Source organism: Musca domestica, unplaced genomic scaffold, assembly GCF_030504385.1.
Source record: "Musca domestica strain aabys unplaced genomic scaffold, Musca_domestica.polishedcontigs.V.1.1 60, whole genome shotgun sequence".
NCBI classification, from domain to species: Eukaryota; Metazoa; Arthropoda; class Insecta; order Diptera; family Muscidae; genus Musca; species Musca domestica.
The window spans coordinates 1,410,193-1,435,148 of record NW_026712364.1 but is presented as its reverse complement, the minus strand read 5'-3'; the positions used below and the strand labels follow the sequence as shown (position 1 = coordinate 1,435,148).

General features: G+C 34.8%; 1 protein-coding gene across 2 annotated transcripts in view; it reads right to left on the bottom strand.

The window, feature by feature from the left end:
• LOC101894707 (uncharacterized protein DDB_G0283357) overlaps positions 1 to 24,956 on the bottom strand; it is a 167,415-nt gene that overhangs the window by 105,603 nt on the left and 36,856 nt on the right. For both annotated transcript variants that reach the window (XM_059129388.1, XM_059129389.1), the window contains exon 2: positions 22,588 to 22,622. The gene's annotated coding sequence lies outside the window, so the exon portion shown is untranslated. The remainder of the gene's footprint in view (positions 1 to 22,587; positions 22,623 to 24,956) is intronic.

The window sequence follows — 24,956 nt, the reverse complement described above, 5'->3', positions numbered from 1 at the left end:
AACAAATAATTTTTTCCTATATTACCTACAAAACTCAAAAAAATGCTGTTTCAAAAAAAAAAAAAAAAAAAAATACACCATCAGCATGAATACATTTTGAAATATTATCTCTCAATTGTTGGCTTTTCTTTTATTTTTTTCGCTTACATTGTATTACGAATTTGTCGTCATCGCTTTGTGGCCGCCACCAACAACAACACAAGGAGAAAAAAAGCCCACATTGCTATTAATCGCCTGACAATGCGTAACTAAATGAATTTAAGCTTTCATAAAAATATATGTAATAATAAGTTGTTGTTGTCGTTTTGTTGTAGTTTGTTGCATTTTTATGCATGAACGGAAAGTTTGGTGGATTTTCTTTCTCCATCTGATGTGGTGACAAAATGCATAGCCAAACATGTAAGTGTCGCCAAAAACCCACCATCGAAACTTTTTCCGTATCGTTTACAATGTGAGTGAGTGTTTTGTAAGTTCCAATGTTACTTCATTTGTTTCTTCGTCGTTGGGGGGAACCCTAGTCGGCTCCTCTATACAATCCAACCAAAAAAAGATACAAATCATCTTTGTTTAGTAACTCAATCTGTCATCTGGTAGCTTGCGTGCATATGGGCCCATATGTACATGTGTGTGAGTGTGTGATGCTCAAGAGAATGTTGCTGCATTTGTGCGTTTCCCAAACGATTTGCGTAATTTGATTTATTTTTGTTTGTTTTCTTTTATTTTTTTTTTGGTTGAAGTTGAAGTTATCCGAAAAAATTTGTTTTATTTATGGCCTTTTAATACCACTTTCCTAGGGTACTTGGAAAGTTGTTGGTCGTTGTTGTTGTTTGTATTGTTGCTGTTTTTTGGTAGCAACCGGAGACACACAATAAATTTAATTCACAGTTTTGTTTTTCTTGTCTTTTGCCAAAGAAAATAATTGCTGTGATAAGAAAAATTGTCAGCGCAAGATAAACGTCTGCGCATGTGGTGAAATGTCATAAAAAGTTTGTGTCTTAAGTCTTTAGTTTTTTTTTTTTTTTAATTTTGGTAATGTCGATAAACATTAAATTAATGACCACTGCTTTTGTAAAATAACATTGAAATGGGCTTGAATTACTTTTAAAGAAAATTAAAAAAAAAATGGGGAAAAATCTATAGAAGAAGATGTTCCGATGATCCTTCATGCTATTATTTGCTTTTATCTTTATTATAAATTATTTTCGGATTACGACTCCGTGCAATCGTTGCATTTTATAACAATGCAAGGATTATTTTGGTTTGATATAAATATTACGTTGTACCAAGTTTAGACCCAATCACACACCTAGATGGAGTCCATCTAGCATGATGTCCTGAAAAAAAATTGGTTCTTAAACTTTTATCGAAATAACGTTTTGATATATTATATATATACCCTGGTAGCCATATGGCTGAGTATAACCATATATATATAATTTGATAGGTCAAAACGTGCCTAGTCGAAATAACGGTTGTAGACTCTAGGTCTCTTTGGACTAAATCTGTTTCAGAACACGATAACTCTCGTAATGAAGATTCCAAAGTGATCCAAAATGGGTACATCGTAATATTTTTGTCAAACTTAGATCGAGTTCAGAGATGGGCAATATCGGTCCACTCCTTCTGGTACCTACCCCACAAAAGGTCGAAATTTTCAAATATATATATTTTTTGCACAGAAAGAGAAAGGATAAGCCAATTTTGCTCCATCTTTGCGAATCCAAATATTTGCGTCAGTGCTAGGTCAGGTGAGAAAATGGATAATATCGGTCAACTCCATTAAGTACTTCCCCCACAAATGGTTAAAATTATGAATAATTACAACTCTCATAAAATGTGATGGAAAAGTCCGATTGTCTTCAAATTTCACACATCCCAATATTAATAACAATTCAAGGTCTGGTGTTAAGATGGGCAAAATCGGTGCACTCCTTCTGGTATCTGCCCCCAAAAGGTCGAAATTTTCAAAAAATATATTTTTTGCACAAAAAGAGAAAGTGTAATCCGATTTTGATCAAACTTTGCATATCCTAATATTTGCATCAGCGCTAGGTCAGGTGAAAAGTAAAAAATGATATTTAACTCGGTATTGGATGAAGGTATAGGGCTAGAATCCTCAAATTTGATATAGATGCCACTCTTGGTGTCTGTGATTAATACATGGAGGTGGTTTTAGAAATTTGACCCATATTTGAACGAAAAGTACTTAATGTTACTAAATGTGGTATTGGGTGAAGGGATAGAACTGAAATTCGGAAATTTGGAAACATTTTAGACCACTGGATCACAGGATAGAGAGATGTAGATTGTTTTGGATATGTTTACTAAATGTTTGTGAATTGAGTGAGGGGATGGAGTTGGAATCCTGAAATTTGATATTGAGGTCTCTATTGGTATGTGGTGTTGAGATATGGAAATGTGCACTATAATTGTACGAGAAATACTAAATGCTACTAAATATAATATCGGGAGAAGGGATAGAGCTGGAATCCAGAAATCTCATGTGTATGTCATTGTTGGATTATTTAGTTCAGAAACGGAGCTGGATATGCGTACTGTAATTTTACTAAATACTATATCGAAAAAAAAAAAATAAATTACTAAAAATCCTGAAATTTGATATTAAGGTCGCTGTTGGTATCTGAGGTTGGTTTGAAAATTAAAACTATAATTGGAAATATTGTAAATGACTAATTTTTGTCACTGTTGATGTCTAGAATGGAGAGATGTAAATTGTTTTGGGTCTGGGTACCAAATTCAGCAATACCAAGAGTGCTGGTATATAGATAGAATTCTGAATACTGTTGATTTCTTCAAATTACATATGGAGCCGTTTAATACTTTTGGGCAGAACAATTGGATGTGGGTAGATTGTGCAATGGTTTTACTAATATTCTCCTCGGTAAATTTTTAAATTAAATATTATGAAGTCTTTTTGGTTTATATTGTAAACATTTTCCTAATATTCTCTCCCTGAAAAAGGAGGAAACTTGAATAGCCTGAAGATTTAGTGCGATTTATAAAGTTTTTATGAACACATTTCGTCAAACTGAACAAATTGTGCATTTGGAGTTTTAAAAAGGCCTAACATGAACTGTTGGAACGAATCTATCTCATCTAATCTACACTTTTCCGATTAACGAAATGCACAATTCGTGCTCTTTTTCCTACATTCTATAGAAAATTTGCTACCATTTCCGTGTAGATTAGTTTTCAATTGTGGCCTATAGAGCGACTACAAAATTAGAAAAAAATATTTTTTCTTTAGTCCATTTGAACCTCTAAATGTACATCTTAAGAACAATAGGCTTTGATTCAGACCCTAACCCAACCCCCTGCAAAATTTCGTGAGGATCGGATGATAATTGCGACATACATATATTACCCTCAAAACGTAGTGTTGGGGGGGGGGGGGTGTAAAAATTTAGAAAATTTACAATTCAAAATTGTAAGTCAAATTGAAAAAATCGCATGCTATAAAAAATGTAAAAAAATCGACAAAAGATATTCACATTTTTAAGGGTACATTTTGCCGCGATTTTCTTAGATTTTATCGTTTTCTGGCAAGAGACCATTCCGAATTGATGGGAATGGTGAAAATCGGCCAAGCGGTTCATGATTTATAAGCAGAATAAATAAAATCAATTCTTTTACATATATATTGTACCTATTTTGCTATATATCCGATTTCTTGGCTATCAGCATCACTTTAATGGTCAGGAGTGACCTTTTAATGTATTTGTGATTTTCTTACATAAAATTTGGGGTCTATTTTACCCGATAATTATTGTCCGACGGCCGCCCAAATAATTTTTGGCCCAATCAAACTTATAATACCCCCAACACATAGTGTTGTAGGGTATAAAACGTATACTAAATTAAGTTCCTTTACGACACCATAAACATAATTCTCATACAAAATTTCATGATTTTACCTCCATCACGATTTCACCTCTATGACATATTTTTTAGTACTATTAGTAAACTTATTGTTCGAATTTCCTAGAAAGCCCTTCGATTCATCTATCCATCACAACTTTACCTGCTTATATCAACTCCACCTCATAAAAAAAGGGATCTTATACTAAATTTTAGATTTTCAACTCTATTCCTACCCCAAATATCAAATTTAGTACCATTTAGCTATTTTCGTAACTTTTTGGTTTGTATTTCAAAAATACCAATTCAACACAACATAATTCTGAACCCTACACATTCTCAGTGACTGAACCTTACACATTCTCAGTGAATGCCAAATGTTGAGATTACAAGCAGTATTCGTTCACCCAATATCAAATTAAGTACCATTTGGTACATTTCGTATACTTGTAGTACGTAATTCCAAAATCTAGCTTTAGCTAAATTTTGCATACAAAAATACCACTTCATTTGTGTAACCCAATATTATCCGATTATCCCCAAAAACTGCAACAATGTTTTTGTCTAATCTCCCAGGCAAATCATTCGATTCGATAATATCTTCAAAGACTTCGTGAATCTTCAATGGAAGATGTTGAAATTTTCCGCACATATGGTTTAATGTGGAAAACCAAATTTTGGCCTCAAAAGAGTTGGAAGTTTTTTTAGTTTTCCAATGAAAATGGCAACAGACAATAATCTGTAGAATTTCTCGCGATATAATCATAGACTTTTACTTTGTTTGTTATCTGGCGGTACATGCAATGAAAGCTGAACATTCAAAGGGGGTTCTTGTTCGTTTTTCAAAAAACGTTTAAGAATCTTTAACCATCTACGTGTGAGTGTTTGTAGGTACACCGCACCGCCTGTAATCATCAAATAATCTGTAAAACTTGTTTCATGGTTATGGCATGAATTCATGCGGATTTAGAGTTCTTTCATTATTTTGTTATTTTTCTTTTCATTTTTTTTTGTTACTTCGTTTATGATATTTCTTCCTCTTCGGTAACTTTTATGTCGGTGATTATTATTGTTAGTTATTTCTGTTTTATTGTTGTTGTTGTTATTATTGTACTTTCCTATAATTTTGCAATATCTCTTTAAAGCGTAACCACCAAACTCTGGAGAAAAAAAAAGAAACCCCCAGCATTTGTGGCCAGCAATAATAATAATGCTGATAATTTCTACGCTTATTTCTTTTTGTATTTGAAATTATAAATTGTTGTTAACTTTTTTTTTTTTTTGGTATCCACTACACCACCGCCACTTTTGTGAAAAACATATATATGAAAAAAAAAGAATAACAACAACAATAAAACTATAGAATCATTCGAGCAGAACTAAGCCCATTGAAATTGCTTCAATGAATGAACAAATGCCTTGGAGGTGTGATTTGCTGGGATTATGAAGACGCTACCATATGGTCTTGAGAAATCGGACATAACCCTTCAACAGGTCCTCGGTATATATATGGGTTTATGGAAAGTCGTAGTAAATTATATTAAAAACAAGTAAGCAAAGGCTATAGTCGTGCTGGGCCGACCATGTGATACCCTACAACACTACAATATGTTGGAAGCCCCCTAATATCCAAATCCATTTTGGAAGATTTCGCTTTTGAAATTATGTCACGGAGCACTGACCAGATATTACCCTTAGCATTTTGACCAGGGACATTTGCCCAATATTTACGCACTCCGTCGTATTTTGCGACCATCCCCAAAAGCAAGAGGCCCCTCAGTATCTCCAAATTTAGACTCTTCTATATGATCTTCTTTTCTACGATATTTGGCTATATTCGTCAACGAAATCAGCAAAAAAATGCAGAAGTTCGCATTATGTGTATTTCGGCTATCGCCTGTAAGTAATGTTGGTATTTTTTAGACAAAAGTAGTGGTTCATTCTACCCGCTGTCCTAAGCTCTAACTTTTTGCGAGATTTCGTGTCCTTAGGTTTATATTTGGGACCTTTATATCGGCTGCAAAATCAGGAACATTTTAAGTTGCTGGTCCATTTCAACCCCTAGCCCTTCTGAGCCTAACCCTACCCTTTTAGTGAGGATCGGACGATAATTGCAATCTGTATATAATATCCCAAACCTGTGTTGTAAGGTGGAAAAATATTACAAAATGTATACCTTAATATTATAAGTCAAATTGAAAAAATCGCATGCGATAAAAAATATGAAAAAATTAAAAATGTCACAAAATACTACAAAATCTACATTAACATCATTTTTGTCTCATTTTTAAGCGATTTTTTTAGATTTAATACTTTTAAGTCAAGAGGGCGTTCTAAATTGACAAAATTTGTCAAAATCGGTCCAGCCGTTCTTGAGATATAAGCATTCCATCTAAAATTCTTTTCCTTTGTATATACACATTGTATATATTTCGCTATATATCCGATATATTTACTATCGACATCTACGTAACTGTCAGAATTGTTCTGTTCGTCTATTTGTGATTTCGCCGGCATTAAAAATATTCGCGGTTTAATGGAAATTTGACTTTTATTTAACACAAATGTTATAGTCTTTTTCACCCACTTAATATTACCCGATGATCATCAAAATTGGAAGGCTTCTGCCCAGCCCGAAGCTCTAGCCCCATGCTGATTTCCGCGTCGATTGGTCCATAATTGCGACCTGTAGAGCAACTGAAAAATCAGGATTTTTTCAGTTTTTGGTCCATTTCTCCTAAATATTATGCGATCATTTCCAAAAGAAATAGGGTTCTATTCTGACCTTAACCCCACCACCTTTCTAAATTTCGTGAAGATCGGGACATAATTGCGACCTGTAGAGTGATTACAAATTAACATGGACAGACGGACAGACGGATGGACGGACATACATAGCTAGATCAACTCAGCTCGGCGAGATAGGAAGATCCATATATTCTTTCCTATGTGGGAAATCAATATTTCGTGGTGTTACATAATTTTTGGCCCAATCAAACTTATAATACCCCCAACACATAGTGTTGTAGGGTATAAAAAGTACTAAAACTGTGTTTCTGCACTCTTATATTCGAATATAGAAAGTAGATCACTGAGATAACTGTGAAAACTAAAACTCTTAAATTTGGTATTTTCAGGTAGCCATATGGCTACGGTTTTTTACTCTAGGTCTCTTTTTCAGGACATTTGGTGTCGATCTAGCGATGTCCGTCTATCCGTTTGGCTGGTTCGCTGGTTGCTGGTTGGGCGATATCGGCCAACTCCTTCTGGTACCTACCCCACAAAAGGTCGAAATTTTCATAGAAAGAGAAAGGATAATATATAAAGGATAATGCTCCAACGTTGCAAATTCTAATAGTTGCATCAGTGCTAGATCAGGTGCGAAAATGGGCAATATCGGTCTTCTCCATCAAGTACTTCCCTTACAAAAGGTCAAAATTTTGAGTAATTATAACTCTTTTAAAATGTGATGTAAAAGACCGATTATCTTCAAATTACACATATCGCAATATTTTTTTTTAACCGTGTGTATAGAACAACTTCTGGTACCTTCTCCACAAAGGGTAAAAATTTTGAATTTCCATGAAGCTTAAAAAACGCTAAATTTACATCCGATTCCATTTAGACTTGGTACATCTCAATATTTCCCACAACACAAGATCTGTTATAAAGATGGTAGAAATCGTACCATTTCTTCTGGTACCTCCCCATATAGGGTTAAGATTTTGAAAAACAAAACAATTTTGAAAACATAAGCATCCAACTCTCTTCAAATTTCACACATACAAACATTTTTGCTAACACAAGATCTCTTTTGAAGGTTCACAATTTGAAATACTTTCATTTCTCAGAACATGCGAAAGAAATGAGCTATTTTTTTCCAAACTTGGTATATCCCTCAAACAGAGATCTGACGTAAATATGTAATTTATCGGCTCACTCCTTTTCGTAATTCTCCCTCAAAAGTTTAATTTTTTAATTAACAACTACAGGGTAAGATGAAAAAACTGCAACCAACTTCAGACTACTGTCATTTCTAAGCCACTCGCCCGCAGCTGCTAAAATTTTTCCAGTGACAGCTCATTATATTGTTTACAAGCGCACAAAAGCATTTTGCTGAGATTTTTCCAGAAAAAAAAATATTCGTGATGGAATTCAAGCGTGAAAGTGTGATTTCTTTATATTTGGCTGGAAAACCACAAGTGGCTATCGTTAGAGCATTCCAGCATTTAAATGTGAATAAATCTTTTTGTGTCTCGTGCCATCGCTCGTTACCGTGATACTGGTAGCGTAGCCTGACGTCAAGGAGGTGGACGAAAGAAAACAGCAACATCAGCAGAAATGGTTCGAAAAGTAAAGGAGCGACTTGATCGAAACCTACGTCGCAATGATCGAAAAATGGCTCGTGAACTGAACATATCGCAATATTCCATTCGGCAAATATTGAAAAATGAGCCATTGAAATTCCAAGAAGTGCAAGAACTTACACCGCAACAGAAAGAAAATTGACTCAAAAGAGCTTAAGAGTTGCTTCGCTTGACCGAAAGTGGTGAACTGCCGAATTAGGTTTTCTACGCTCCGATGAGAAGCAGTTAGTAAACAAACAAAATGATCGAGTTTATTGCCAAAGAAGTCAGCTGAAAATATGCACCTTCGGTTGGCCACCAGAACTCAAGCGCCAACCATGGTGATGGTGTGGTCCGCCATAACAGCCGATGGTCGCTCTGCGCTTGTATTAATCGACCGTGGCATCAGAATAAATGCCGAATATTATCGCGAAAATATTCTGGAGGGTGTATTAAAGCCTTGGGCATGCAAACATTTTGGTCGCAGGCCTTGGACATTCCAACAGAATTCAGCACGACCGCACTCAGCACCATCGCACTCAGCACGCGCCACCCAAGAATGGTTACAAAATCAGATTCCTCGCTTCATTTCCAGTGCACAGTGCCCACCAAAATCTGTGGATACCAGTCCGTTGGACTGTTGTGTCTAGAGTATTTTGGAAAGCAAGGATGGCACTAAAAAATACCAAAGTGTCGATCACCTTAAGCAAGCGCTTCGCCCGGAATGGACCAAAATACCGCAGAGCAACATTCGGGCAGCGGGTGACGATTTCATTGACCGTTTGAAGGCCATAAGTCGTGCCAAAGGTGACCAATTCAAAAAAATCTAAACTTATTCTAAAATTTGATGCTATTTCCGACATTTTATGCTTTCATTTATAAAATTAAAAAAATTTAAAAATTATGGTGTTTGGCTTTGTTGCAGTTTTTTATTTCACCCTGCATTTTACTATTCTCGGGATATTCCCCTCATTTATTTGTCAAATATGATTTTTCCGTGAATTTTGAAGTCTTATGAGCTCGAAGGATTGGAACAATATTTTCCCTTGTCGCACCACACATAAGTCTTATCTAAATATTACGAAGGTGCATGGGTTTGAAGTTCGAAGTGTATGGGCTATTTCCTTTACTGAACATGAGATTTTTTTGCAAAATATTTGGACTATTTTGGATGAGATACCAAAAAGAGAGGGCTTATATATTCCACTCTAAAAGGAGTGAGCCGATAAGTCCTGTGTTTACATTAGATCTATAGTTGCTGATTCTTAGTTGAGAGATCTTTTTATAACCTCCATATGGAGGGTATATTAAGTTTGTCATTCCGTTTGTAATACAGCGAAATATACATTTTAGACCCCACAAAGTATATGTATTCTTGAGCAGCATAAAATTCAATGTCGATTTAGCTATGTCCGTCCGTCTGTGGAAATCACTCTAGTTCGGAACGAATTGAAGTAGATTGATATAAGTTTGCCAAAATGTATATTATGTCTGCGGGACTTTTGGTATTGAAAATGGACCATGTATATCTACGTATAGCCCCCATATAACGGTACCTCCTGATATTCGGTATTTTGATGATTTTAGCGACATTTTTCACCGGAATTGTTTCAAATGTAGTATTTGATGGTCGAAATGGATTCTTCAGGCTCAGACAGATTGGATACTACAGCATAAGACTGAAAATTGTCTGTGCAGGTCTGCGTCTTCGTATAGCCCCCATATAACGATACATCCCGATATTCGGTATTTTGATGATTTTAGCGATATTATTCACTGGAATAGTTTCAAATTTGGTTTTTGAAGTTCGTAATGGATACTACATCCTAAGACAGAAAATTGTCTGTGCAGGTATATATAGCCCCCATATAACGGTACATCCCGATATTCGGTATTTTGATGATTTTAGCGACATTATTCACCGATTTTTTTAGTTTCGCATTTGAATATTGTAAGGGCTTATGACAAAATTTATCTACGCAGGTCCATGTCGTCGTATAGACCCTAATATAACAGCTTAACTCGGTATTTCTAATATTTTAACAGAATTTTTGACGGATTTTATTGTTTTTAAGAATTGCCAAATTCGTTCCAAATGGTGGAGGGTATTCAAAGTTCGATCCGGCCGAACTTACAGCTTTTTTACTTGTTATATCTCAACTAAGCGTAATTTTTTTTAATTATTAAAACTATAGGAGTATTGGAATTTGCAAAATTTAAAGGCCATCAGACTCATAATTTATATGATTATTTAAAATTTTAACCCTAAGTGGGCGAGTGACAAGGCAAAATGGATCGATATTTTCCGTTTTCCCACCTAACCTTGCACTGGTGGCGGAATTGCAAAGTTTGAAAAAATAGATTATCATCCTATTTCTTTTTATGAACTTAAATATTTTTATCAAGTTTTGATATTTTGTTTAGGAGGAACAAGAAAGGTCCATATAAGTTTGTTAGAAATATTATGAAGTACCAAGTATGGACAAAATCGAATACTCTTTTCGAGAGTTATCGTGCTGACGAAAAATCTCGTTTTATTCCCATAGAAGATCTGTAGATCTTCTCATATATAACGTCTTTAGGTCTTCTCTTGGAAAATCTGTGTTTTTCTCAGGAAAATAAATGTGAATTTTCTTGAGAACCATTTGCGGTTCTACTAGGAACTTATCAGTAACACACATCGAAAAAAAATCTGTCGATCTGTTAAGAGGAAATCTATTGAACTCTCCTTCGATGAATATGGGTTGGTTTATGAAGTCGTATCAGAATTTCTAAATCAATTAAATTTCTTCGTTTCTTGGTACATTTTCAGCCAATAATTTATTTCAGCATTGTTTTCCTTCTCTAATTCCAAACACCCTAATGTTCCCGTATATATATTTTTACAAGTCACTGACCATTTTTAAAAAGTGGCATAATTGTTGTAATATTACGTTTTATGATTTTCTGTTTTCTTCTCTTGGGCCATGGTGTGGCGCGTGATTTGGTATTCTTTGTTTTTTTTTGGCGTTCCATGGTGTTATTATTTGCTCTTAAGCGTTCTTTCATAATTCTATCTAAAAGTCATTTTAGATTTTTAATGGATTTTTCCAAATGTATTCTTCTGGCCGCCGCGGTTATTTCGCATTTCTGTTTCTGTTTTTGCTTTTTTTTCATGGTGCTCCGGCAGCTAATTGTTATTTGTGGTTGAGCAATTCACATTGTGTTAATTTTATTCCATTTTCCGTTCGGCTATGTTCAGCAGCTGAACCGCGCAACTGGAATGAGGAATTTTTGCTGGTTTTGTTTCTATTCTGGTAATGTTTTTTTTTTTCATTTTTTTTAGTAAAAAGTTGTTCTTTATCAAATTGTTTTTATCATCTGGTGGACAGCTAGTTTGAAATGTGCAAAGTTATTGCGAAAAAAAAAATTCTTCGAAGTTATGGAATTTTTATCAAGACAATTGTTGGTATTAAAGGAGAGTTCGGGGGATGTTGTAGATTACACTGTTTGAGAGGACAGATGTAGTTCCAATAAGTCTGTGTTTTTGAGGTTTAAAAAATTGTTGTTTTACATTTGATTATAATTTAATAATGTTTCAAAAATAAAAATGTTTCAATTCATAAAAATTTCAACATCAGGGACCTAATTTTTGTTCTATAAAAACGCGAAATTTAAAGTTTTATAAAAAATATGTATATATATATATATAGGGTGAGATGAAAAAACTGCTATCGACTGAAGGAAATCAATAATTTTTATTTTTTCATATTCATATCAGATTTTTGGTTAAGAGAAATATTTAGATACATCGGGGAGGTACCAGAAGTTGTGGACCGATGTTGCCCATCTCCAAATTCGATCAAAGTTTGACAAAAATATTACGATATACCAAGTTTGGAGCAAATCGGATACTCCCTTCGAGAATTATCGTGGGCACCAGCAAGACGGACCGGCGGACATCGCTAGATCGACTCCAAATGTCCAGAAACGGATTTGGTCCAAAGAGACCTAGGGTCTAAAACCGTAATTTCGAACAGGAACGTTTTCATTTCCTCTGTAGCCGAGGGTATTAAAAGTTATTCGTAATAGAATTCAAGTGTGATTTCTTTATATTTAGCTGGAAAACCAAAAGTGGCTATCGTTAGAGCACTCCATCATTTAAATGTGAATAAATAATTTTTGGGTCTCGTACCATCGCTCGTTACCTTGATACTGGTAGCGTAGCCCGATGTCAAGGAAGTGGACAAAAGAAAACAGCAACATCAGCAGAAATGATTCAAAAATAAAGAAGCGACTTGATCGAAATAATGCCCGAGAAATGGCTCGTGAGCTAAACATATCGCAATATTCCATTCGGCAAATATTAAAAAATGAGCTCGGGGTAAAGCCATTGAAATTCCAAAAAGTGCAAGGACTTACACCGCAACAGAAAGAAAATAGACTCAAAAGTGCTAAAGAGTTGCTTCGCTTGGCCGGAAGTGGTGAAATGCGGAATTTGGTTTTCTCCGATGAGAAAACATTTGTTGTCCAGAAAGACCTCCAAAGAGTTCAGCTGAAAATGTGCACCTTCGGTTGGCCACCAGAACTCAAGCGCCGGCCATGTTGATGATGTGGGCCGCCATAACAGCCGATGGTCGCTCTCCGCTCGTACTAATCGACCGTGGCATTACAATAAATGCCGAATGTTATCGCGAAAATATTCTGGAGGGTGTAATAAAGCCTTGGGCACGCAAACAATTTGGCCGCAGACCTTGAATATTCCAACAACAGCTCCAACGCACTCAGCACGCGCCACACTAGAATGGTTACACAATGAGGTTCCTCGCTTCATTTCCAGCGCACAATGGCCACAAAAATCTCCGGATACCAATTCGTTGGACTATTGTGTCTGGAGTATTTTGGAATTCAAGGTTGGCACTAAAAAATACCAAAGTGTCGATCACCTCACCAAAATACCGCAGAGCACCATTCGGGCAGCGTGTGACGATTTCATTGGCCGTTTCAAGGCCATAATTCGTGCCAAAGGTAACCAATTCGAACAAATCTAAACTTATTCTAAAATTTGATGCTATTTCCGACATTTTTTGTTTCATTCAATAAATTAAAAAAAAAAAAATGAGTAAAAAACATTAAGTTCGACCGGGCCAAACTTTTAATACCCTCCACATTAGGGCAAAGGAAACATCACAGCACAAATACAAATTTTTAGACATATTCATGGGGAAATGTGCCAAATATGGGGAAATGCGGCTATACGGGGCTATACAAGAACGTGGACCTATGCATGCAATGTTTGGCCACCGGAGCTAGAACCCAATATGACCTACAAATACCAATTTGCAGACAAATCCGTAAACAAAAGTGGCAAAACTCATCAAAATACCGAATATCGGGAGGTACCGTTATATGGGGACTATACCAAAACGTGGACCGATAAATTTCATTACCACCATATTTTCAATACCAACCATCCTAGATACAATATAAATTGCCCCGCTAAGTTTTTGTGATCTACGTCAAATAATGTGTGCCGTATCGTGATTTCAACAGAAGAGAATCCCACTCCTGTCCCCAAAACTTTTGGGAATATTCCCAAAATTTTCCAAAAATAAGAAAAAAGCACCCTATATTTCCTCTGTACTTTATGTCGAACAATAAAAAGAAGATCATTGAACAAAAAATAATGCCACCAGCTTTCAATGAAAATTTTACAATTGCATATCCGCATTTAAGTCTGAGAATGTGTCCGAAAATAAACAACATGGACATCACAGACACACACACCCATGTTGATAAAAACACAAACACACACACACACACCAAAAAGAGACACTTTTTCAAAAGACATTTTCAGCAGAATTTTCCTTATATGGAGCGATCAGCAGGCCAGCCAGTCAGCCAGCCAAACAGCATTCGAAGACAATGTCATTGTTAAATGTCTTTTGTCACTGACCTTCTTCAAGCGGCATTTCCTGCGTCAAGGTTATTGCCAACAGCTACATGGCGTCTGTGGATGGATGGTTGGACGGTTGGATGTTTGGACGGATGAAATGCATGGATGTGGTTGGCCACAAAATGCTCGAAGATGCTGATGCCGAAGATAATGATGCTGATGCAGTAGCATCATTACTCTGTTGTGAATACTAAAACCGACCGGGGGCCTGATGTTGATGAATGATGTGGTCGGACTTTGGCTAACTGACGTTTACGCCATTCAGCCAAATTTAGTAGGAACAATAAACGTAAATAACCACAAAAGAGGGGCTACTGTTTTGTTTGGAGAAGATAAAAACGGAAGAAGGATTATTTTATAATAATATGTCCTTGAAAAAAAAAAACTTTCAAATCTATCCTGCACTCCATCAGTGGCTCTCATTGCATTGGAATGAACGGAATAAGCCGTTTATCACTCAAAGTATTGAATTTTTACTACATTTTAATTCTTTTCGTACTCTTTTAGTACGAATTTCCAAAAACGAAGTCTTATCAGCTTTAGTCTATTGTCTGGACGTTGATTCTACTTCTAATACTTTTCTGATAAGGCTTGATTTTTGGAAAATATGTACTAAAAGGCTACGAAAAGGCTAAAATGTACTTGAACTGAATACTTTAACTGATGAGTTAAAATGTAATGAGAGCCTCTGATGGAGTGCAGAATACCTGTACGAAAGGTTTTTTTTTTTTTTTGTAAATCGTACTAAAAGGGTACGAAATGTTGTTAAATGGTACTACACTTCTAAAATAGTACTACATGATATTGTGTAAAAGGATAGATCTAAAAACCTGAAATTTGGTATACATAGAAAAAAAATTTGATACATTACAAGTTAAAAAGCAATAAGTTCGACCGTGCCGAACTTTGAATACCCTCCACCATTTGGAACGAATTTGAAAATTTTCAAAAAATAAAATCCCTTAAAAATTCTGTTAAAATTTTAAAAATACCGATTATAGCCGTTATATTGGGGTCTATACGACCTGGACCTACATAGGCATTGTTTGTCAGAAGCCATTACCATATTCAAATTCGAAACTTGAATTAAAAAATTCGGTGAATAATGTGGCTAAAATCATCAAAATATTGTATATAGGGAGGTACCGTTATATCGGAGCTGTGCGAAGACCTGCACCAGCTTAAACAATTTTCTGTCTTAGGATGTAGTATCCATTACGAACATCAAATACGACATCGCAAACAATTTCGGTGGGTATTATACCTAAACTCGTCAAAATACCGAATATAGGGAGGTACTGATGTATGGGGCCTATACGAAGAACTGGACCTGCATAGACAATTTTTATCATAGGCTGTAGTATCCATTACGAACATCAAATACGACATCTCAAACAATTTCGGTGGGTATTGTACCTAAACTCAAAATACCAATATAGGGAGGTACTGATATATGGGGCCTATACGAAGACCTGGACCTGCACAGACAATTTTCTGTCTTAGGCTGTAGTATACATTACGAACTTCAAAACGAGAATTTGAAACGATTCCGGTGAATAGTGACGCTAAAATCATCAAAATACCGAATATCGGGAGGTACCGTTATATGGGGGCTATATGAAAACGTGGACCTACATGGCCCATTTACGAACTTAGCCTGCGTACTGGAAAAATAAACATATGTAAAAGATTTTAGCTTTCTATCTAAATTCGTTCGAAAGATAGCGTGATTATAACAGACAAACAGACGGACAGATAGACGGACATCGCTAAACCGACTTAGAATTTTATATACTTTGTTGGGTCTGACATGAGTATTTCGAGGAGTTACAAACGAAATGACAAACTTAATATACCCTCCATACTATGGTGGAGGGTATAAAAATGGAAATTCGTAAAATGTGTACTAAATTTGGTACTGTCTGAAGGAGAGGAGCTAAAAACTTGATTTTTGATGGATTGGTGTCTGGATCAGGTTTTGGATATGCGTACTATAACTGTACTAAATGGTACTAAATTTGGTTTTGGATGAAAAGATAGGTCTGAAATTTATATTGTGGTCTGTTTTGGTATATAGAATTGAAAAAAGAAAAAATATGGTTGTGGTTTTGGAAATGTGTACCATTTTTGTGAGAAAAGTACTAAAGTGTACTAAATTTTGTATTCGGCGAAGGAAAATATCTGAAACCCTGATATTTGATATAGTTTTTGGTGTCTGGGATTCAGATATGGAAGTGGTTTTGGAAATGTGTACTACAATTGTACAAAAAGTACTAAATTGTATTACTGGCTGAAGGGATGGAGTTGCAATCCTAAAATACGATAATTAAGTCTCTATTGGTATCTGAGGCTAAGATAGGGAAATTGTCTTGAAGTTGTGTACTATAATTATTCGAAAAGTACTAACATGAACTAAATTTGGCATTGAGTGAGTGTAGGTTTAGAGCTGAAACCGTGAAATTGTATATTTCGATAACTGTTAGTGTCTAGAATTGAGATATGCAACATTTTTCTAAATTAGTACTAAATTTTACGAAAAGTACTCGATATCACTAAATTTGGTATTCAAATAATGTATTGAGCTGGATGCACGAAATTTGATCTTAAGGTCTCTGTTGGTGTCTGTTGCTGATTTTGTAAATTTTTAATAAAACAACTTTTACAGAAAGAAGACCTACAGCGGCTTTTCTATAGGTAAACGACCGTCGATCTTCTGTATTAAGTAGACGATGAGTGCTTTTACCTATAGGAAACCTTCAAAAAGGCTTCATCAGGTCTTCTATATGAAGACGACTTTTAAGAACTCTTCCATGAATATATCTTCAAGACCTCTTCCACCAATAGTAGTACTACCAAAATTCTTCTATATGGATTTTCTTCAAAAGAACTTCAAAAGATCTTCTGTACATATACAACCTTCACGGGCGCTGATATCGATAAAAACACTGAAACTTTTTCTGTAGATAGGAAAATCTCCAGACATCTTCTATTGAAATTTCCAGGGACCTACAATATCTATGCGACCCACAGTCTTCTATGGATAGAAAATGTATTGAATGTCCTCTATATTCACAGGAGTTTCCAATAATTTTAAAAATAGGACACATTCCAACGGTTCTGTAATAATAAAGGCCTTAACAAATTTTTATGATTATTTTTTTGACTATGTTTTTCTAATAGTAGTTCCCTTTAGACTCTTAAATTCAATACCATCCTAGACCGCCCGTTCTTCTATTTACCCTCAATAAAAGTAATATTTCGCAAATTTCTATGACTACGCTTCGCTTTCAGTGCAAACTACGCCTCCTCTGAAATTAAGAAAGTTATGAAAACTTTCACGATTTTGTTGACAAATGTCAGTACAAACCTACTTTTGAAACTTTGATCAGAGGAGACAGCGAGGAAAACGACAATAAATCTATATTTTCTTGTTGCTGTTTTCTGTTAGACATGTTCTGTTTTTGCGAAGAGACAAGAAAACCTGTAGCCACACACAAGATATCGAATCGACAACCGAAAATCGACAATCCGACAGACACATCACAAGATGTGCCATGTCTTTGAGGTTGCAGTTTTTTTTTTTTTTTTTTTGTTTTCTGTTCGCCCGGACATTTGCAGGCATCTAAGAAAACCGCTTGTAAGAATGGGGTGTCATTTGAAGACGGGTTTGCCTCCGAATGTCCACTAAAAGATATGTGGCCGTGTTTTCTCCATATTCCCACAGAGAAAAAAACGAACAGCGCATTATATTTACGACATTTGAAGGCCGCTTGAGAACTTGCAGTGACACCAAAAAAAAAAAGAAAAAGAAAGCCAAGAAAGAAAATCCTGAACGGTGTAATAACTGGCTGACCATAAACAACAAAGTTATTGCAACTTCCAGCATTCAATGGATACCCACAAAAAAAAACAAAGATGCTACACTTGACTGACACAGAGGGGAGACGGATTGAAGGAAAATAGACGACAATAAGTTAAGGAATAACGACTTAAGCTAAAAGCCTTGTTTTCTAGTTAGGGAGTGAAAAATAGAAATAGGAATGGATGGGGCTATGCCGACGTCGACCTTAAAAGCTCGTCTATAAAGACGACCTTAAAAGCTCGTCTATAAAGACGACCTTAAAAGCTCGTCTATAAAGACGACCTTAAAAGCTCGTCTATAAAGACGACCTTAAAAGCTCGTCTATAAAGACGACCTTAAAAGCTCGTCTATAAAGACGACCTCTGGCTCGTCTATAAAGACGACCTCTGGCTCGTCTATAAAGACGACCTCTGGCTCGTCTATAAAGACAACCTCTGGCTCGTCTATAGAGACGACCTCCGGTTCGTCTTTAGAGACGACCTCCGGCTTGTCTATAAAGACGTACCTCCGGCTCGTCTATAGAGACGTACCTCCGGAGACGACCTCCGGCTCGTCTATAAAGAGACGACCTCCGGCTCTTCTATATAAAGAGACGACCTCCGGCTCTTCTATATAAAGAGACGACCTCCGGCTCTTCTATATAAAGAGACGACCTCCGGCTCTTCTATATAAAGAGACGACCTCCGGCTCTTCTATATAAAGAGACGACCTCCGGCTCTTCTATATAAAGAGACGACCTCCTGCTCTTCTATATAAAGAGACGACCTCCGGCTCTTCTATATAAAGAGACGACCTCCGGCTCGTCTATAGGAGAAACGACCTCCTCCAGCTCATCTATAAAGACCACCTCCGGCTTTTCTATTTAGACGATATTCAGCTCGTCTTAAAAGTTGTTCTCTGGCCAAGAAAGGAAAGACATATTCTTTTTAAACAAATACCGTTCCGACATGAAAAGATTAAAACCTAACAACAGCAGAAATTAAGAATTTTTTTCTGATTCAAAAGAAAATAGACATACCAACGACATACTTTTAAATTACACACACACATACTTCACTTATAAAAACACATATATATAAAATGTTAGTATGGTATGTATATATATGTATGTATGTCGACGTTGTGAGTAGATGAAACTGTTGTTTATGCATTGCAGTCATGCCTCATTAAAAGGTGTTCATTAAAAGTCACTTGAAACGAGTTGGTAATTGTTGATTTTTTTTCTACTTCTTCTGCTTTTGCTGCTCCCAGCTTTATCGACCTGGCTCTCGACGTTTAAATAAAACTGAATGTTCCGCTAGACCTCTTCTTTAAATGTTTTTCATTCGTGTTTAATTTTTTTTAGTTTCATTCAAGAGTATGCAATCCACATACATGGAACCACTTCTCCATCGAAAACCTTACCCCTTTCTCTGCCTTCGCCCCCATCCCCCTAACTGACGATGATAAACAATGTGAATTTTTTATTCGCATTAAATTCGTATAAAATCACAATAAATAAACATTTAATTGCACTCTTAAGTCAAAATGATTGCTTGCTCGCCCGCCGGGAAAGAGAACAAATAGCCGCCTTTGGCCAGTCCACAAGTTTTTTTTCTTGCTAAATTTCAATGAAATAATTTTGAATTTGCCATAATGAAAATAATTGTTATTGTTATTTGTGATTTATATAATAAAATAATAGTAACAGTTTTTAATTGATGTATCACTTGAAGTTTATTAAAGAAAGAAATGTGGGAGTTTATTTTTCTTTGAATTTCAATTTTTTAAGTAACAGAATGGACACAAGTGAATGGAACAGACTAGATGATACCAGAAATACAATTTTTATTTTTATACCCTCCACCATAGTATGGAGGGTATACTAAGTTTGTTATTCCGTTTGTAACACATCGAAATATACATTTTAGTCCCAACAAAGTATATATATTCTTGATCAGCATAAAAATCTATGTCGACTTATCAATGTCCGTCCGTCTTTCCGTCTGTGGAAATCACTCTAGCTTCCGAATGAAATGAAGTAGGTTGATAAAATTTTACTCTTATGTCTGCAGAACTTTTGGTATTGAAAATGGGTCATGTAGGTCCACGTCTTCGTATAGCCCCCATATAATGGTACCTCCCGATATTCGGTATTTTGATGATTTTAGCGACATTATTTACCAGAATTGTTTCAATTTTTGTATTCGAAGTTCGTAATGGATACTACAGCATGAGACAAAAAATGAGCCATGTAGGTCCACGTGTTCCTATAGCCCCCATATAACGGTACCTTCCGATATTCGGTATTTTGATGATTTTAGCAACATTATTTACCGGAACTATTTCAAATTTAGTACTTGAAGTAAGTAATAGATACTACAGCTTATGACAGAAAATTGTCTGTGCAGGTCCACGTCTTCGTATAGCCCCATATTGTACCGTTACCACCGGATATTCGGTATATTTAGAGACGTTATTTACCGGAACTATTTCAAATTTACTATTTGAAGTTTGTAATGGATATTACAGCCTATGGCAGAAAATTGACTGAGCAGGTCCACGTCTTCGTATAGCCCATATATAACGGTACCCCCGATATTCCGTATTTTGATGATTTTAGCGACATTATTCACAGAATTTTGTTTCAAATTCCGTATTTGAAGTTCGTAATGGATACTACAGCCTATACCAGAAAATTTTCTGGGCAGGTCCATTTATAAGCCCCATGGTACCTCCCTATATTCGGTATTGTGATGATTTCAGCTACATTATAAACAGATTTTTTTTTTTCAAGTTTCGCATTTGAATATTGTAATAGCTTGTGACCAAAAGTTGCCTATGCAGGTCCAGGTCGTCGTATAGACCCTAATATACGGCTACATTCGGTATTTTTAAGATTATAATATTCAAATGCTAAACTTGAAAAAAAATCTGTTTATAATGTAGCTAAAATAAATAAAATACCGAATATAGGGAGCTACCATACGTGAACCTACATGGCTCATTTTCTGTCTTAGGCTTTAGTATCCATTTCGAACTTTAAATACCAAATTTAAAACAATTCTGGTAAATAATGTCGCTAAAATCATCAAAATACCGAATATCGGGAGGTACCGTTATATGGGGGCTATACGAAGACCTTCATAGCCCATTTTCAATACCAAAAGTCCTGCAGACATAATACACATTTGAGAAAAATTTTGGCAACCTCTTCATTTCGTTCAGAAGCTAGAGTGATTTTCTCAGACGGAGAGACGAACAGACGGACGGACGTTGATAAATCGACATAGAAATTTATGCTGATTAAGAATATGTATACTTTGTAGGGTCTAAAATGTATATTTCGAGGTGTTACAAGCGGAATGACAAACTTAATATACACTCCATACTATGGTGGAGGGTTTAAAAATAGAACAAAAGATATTCTCTCATTTTTGGTATATCTTTCCGCGATTTTCTTAAATTGTATCCTTTTCTGGCTAGAGACCATTCCGATTTGAGGGGAATTGTGGAAATCGGCCCAGCGGTTCTTGCCTCATAAGCAGAATAAATAAGATATATTTCTTTTACATATATATTGTTTCTATTTTGCTCTAAATTCGATTTATTGGCTATCAGCATCGCTTTAATGGTCAGGAGTGACCTTTTAATAATATTAGTGATTTGGCTGGAGTTAAAAATATTCGCGGTTTAATGGAAATTTTCCTATTTTCTTATATAAAAGTTAGGGTCTATTTTACCCGCTAAATATTGTCCGATTGTAGCCCAAATTTGTCTGCACAGTCCTAAACTCTAACTCTATTTCCGCGTCGATTGGTTCATAATTTTGGCCTACAGATCAACTGCAAAATCAGGAATCTTTTCTGTTTTTGGTCCACTTCAACCCCTAAACATTTTGCAATCATCTCCAAAAACAATAGGGTTATATTCTGAACACAACCCCACCTCCATTTTCAATTTCGTGAGGATCGGGCCATAATTGCGACCTGTGGCGTGATTACAAATTAACATGGACAGACGGACAGACAGATGGACGGACATGCATAGCTAGATCGACTCAGCTCGGCGAGATAGGAAGATCCCTATATACTTTCCTATGTGGGAAACCAATATTTCGAGGTGTTACATAATTTTTGGCCCAATCAAACTTATAATACCCCCAACACCTAGTGTTGTAGGGTATTAAAAATTGACCCTTTAAATTTAATTTAAAAAATTAAAACATTTCCCCCCTTAAAATTATAGTGGCCCTGCAAATTTTTTTCCAACATTTTTCTACAGATTATTAACGACATTAAAACATTTCATCATTTTAAATTTCATTAAATTGCCTCCTAAGTAATTCAAAAAATATGTATAAATTCCAATGTTTTTTGTCGTTTAATTCTTGGTCTCCAAAAAAGTATTTCTTAATGACATTTTTTCGTTTCATTTGTTTGTTTTTGTAATGAGGATTTTGTGCATAAGCAAACATCTGAAACACTACGTTGATGGAATTTATAATTTGCTGCTAATTCTTTTTTTGAGTTATGAATAATTTATTCGAAGCCATATACAATATAAGAAAGAATGCATTTACTTACCCCCTAAAATTTTGTTTTAGTTCTTTAATGGTATTCTGAAAATAAATTAAAAAATAACAATTAAATAATTTATTTTGAAATATAAAAGTATTAGGAAATAATTTAGACAAACAACGGAAAATACAACATCCCCTAAACCTTGAAAAATAGTCTTTAAAAAATCCACTTTTATTGGTCTGATGGTCCTTCAAAAAATTCTTTAAAAAATCCACTTTTATTGGTCTGATGGTCCTTCAAAAAATTCTTTAAAAAATCCACTTTTATTGGTCTGATGGTCCTTCAAAAAATTCTTTAAAAAATCCACTTTTATTAGTCTGATGGTCCTTCAAAAAATTATTTAATGGTCCTTCAAAATTCTTTAAAAAATCCACGTTTTTTGACCTGATGGTCCTTGAAAAATAATCTTTAAAAAATCCACGTTTATTGGTCTGATTGTCCTTGATTTTTTTTTAAATAAATCTACGTTTATTGGCTTGATGGTCCTTGAATATTTTTCTTTAAAAAAATCCACGTTTACTGGTCTGACGGTCCTTGAAAAATATTCTTTAAAAAATCCAAGTTTATTGATCTGATGGTCCTTGAAAAAATATTCTTTAAAAAATCCACGTTTATTGATCTGATGGTCCTTGAAAAAATATTATTTTAAAAAAAACAACGTTTATTGGTCTGATGGTCCTTGAAAAATATTCTTTAAAAAATCCACGTTTATTGATCTGATGGTCCTTGAAAAATATTCTTTTAAAAATCCACGTTTATAACTCTGCTGGTCCTTGGAAAAATATTCTTTAAAAAATCCACGTTTATTGTGATCTGATGGTCCTTGAAAAATATTCTTTAACAAATTCACGTTTATTGATCTAAGGGTCTTTGAAAAATATTCATTAAAAAATCCACGTTTATTGATCTGATTGTCCTTGAAAAAACATTCTTTAAAAAATCCACGTTTATTAATCTGATGGTCCTTGAAAAAATATTCTTTAAATAAATCCACGTTTATTAATCTGATGGTCCTTGAAAAAATATTCTTTAAAAAATCCACGTTTATTGTGATCTGATGGTCCTTGAAAAAATATTCTTTAAAAAATCCACGTTTATTGTGATCTGATGGTCCTTGAAAAAATATTCTTTAAAAAAGCCACGTTTATTGTGATCTGATGGTCCATGAAAAATATTCTTTTAAAAAATCCACGTTTATTGATCTAAGAGTCCTTGAAAAATATTCTTTTAAAAAATCCACGTTTATTGATCTAAGAGTCCTTGAAAAATACTCTTTAAAAAAATCCACGTTTATTGATCTAAGAGTCCTTGAAAAATATTCTTTTAAAAAATCCACGTTTATTGATCTAAAAGTCCTTGAAAAATATTCTTTAAAAAATCCACGTTTATTGATCTGAAGGTCCTTGAAAAATATTCTTTAAAAAAATCCACGTTTATTGATCTGATGGTCCTTGAAAAAATATTTTTTAAAAATCCACGTTTTTGATCTGATGGTTCTTGAAAAATATTCTTTAAAAAATCCACGTTTTTGATCTGATGGTTCTTCAAAAATATTCTTTAAAAAATCCACGTTTATTGATCTGAAGGTCCTTGAAAAATATTCTTTAAAAAAAACCACGTTTATTGATCTGATGGTCTTGAAAAATATTCTTTAAAAAATCCACGTTTATTGGCCTAATAGTCCTTGAAAAATATTCTTTAAAAAATCCACTTTTATTGGTCTGATGGTCCTTGAAAAAATGTTCTTTAAAAATTCACGTTTATTGGTCTGAAGGTCCTTGAAAAAATGTTCTTTAAAAAATCCACCTTTATTGATCTGATGGTCCTTGAAAAAATATTCTTTAAAAAATCCACGTTTATTGATCTGATGGTCCTTGAAAAAATATTCTTTAAAAAATCCACGTTTATTGATTTGATGGTCCTTCAAAAATATTCTTTAAAAAATCCACGTTTATTGGTCCACGTTTATTGATCCTTGAAATATATTCTTTAAAAAATCCACGTTTAATAACCTGATGCTGCTTAAAAAATAATCTTTAAAAATCCACGTTAATTGGTCTGATGGTCCTTGAAAACTATTCTTTAAAAAATCCACGTTAATTGGTGCGATGGTCCTTGAAAAAATATTCTTTAAAAAAACCACGTTTATTGATCTGATGGTCCTTGAAAAAATATTCTTTAAAAAATCCTTGAAAAAATATTTTTTTAAAACATTTACGTTCATTGATCTAAGGGTCCTTGAAAAATATCCTTTCAAAAATCCACGTTTATTGATCTAAAATATTATCAATTTTCTTCATTTCATTCGGAAGCTTCAGTGATTTCCAAAGACGGACGGACATCGCTAAATCGACATACAACTTTATTCTGAT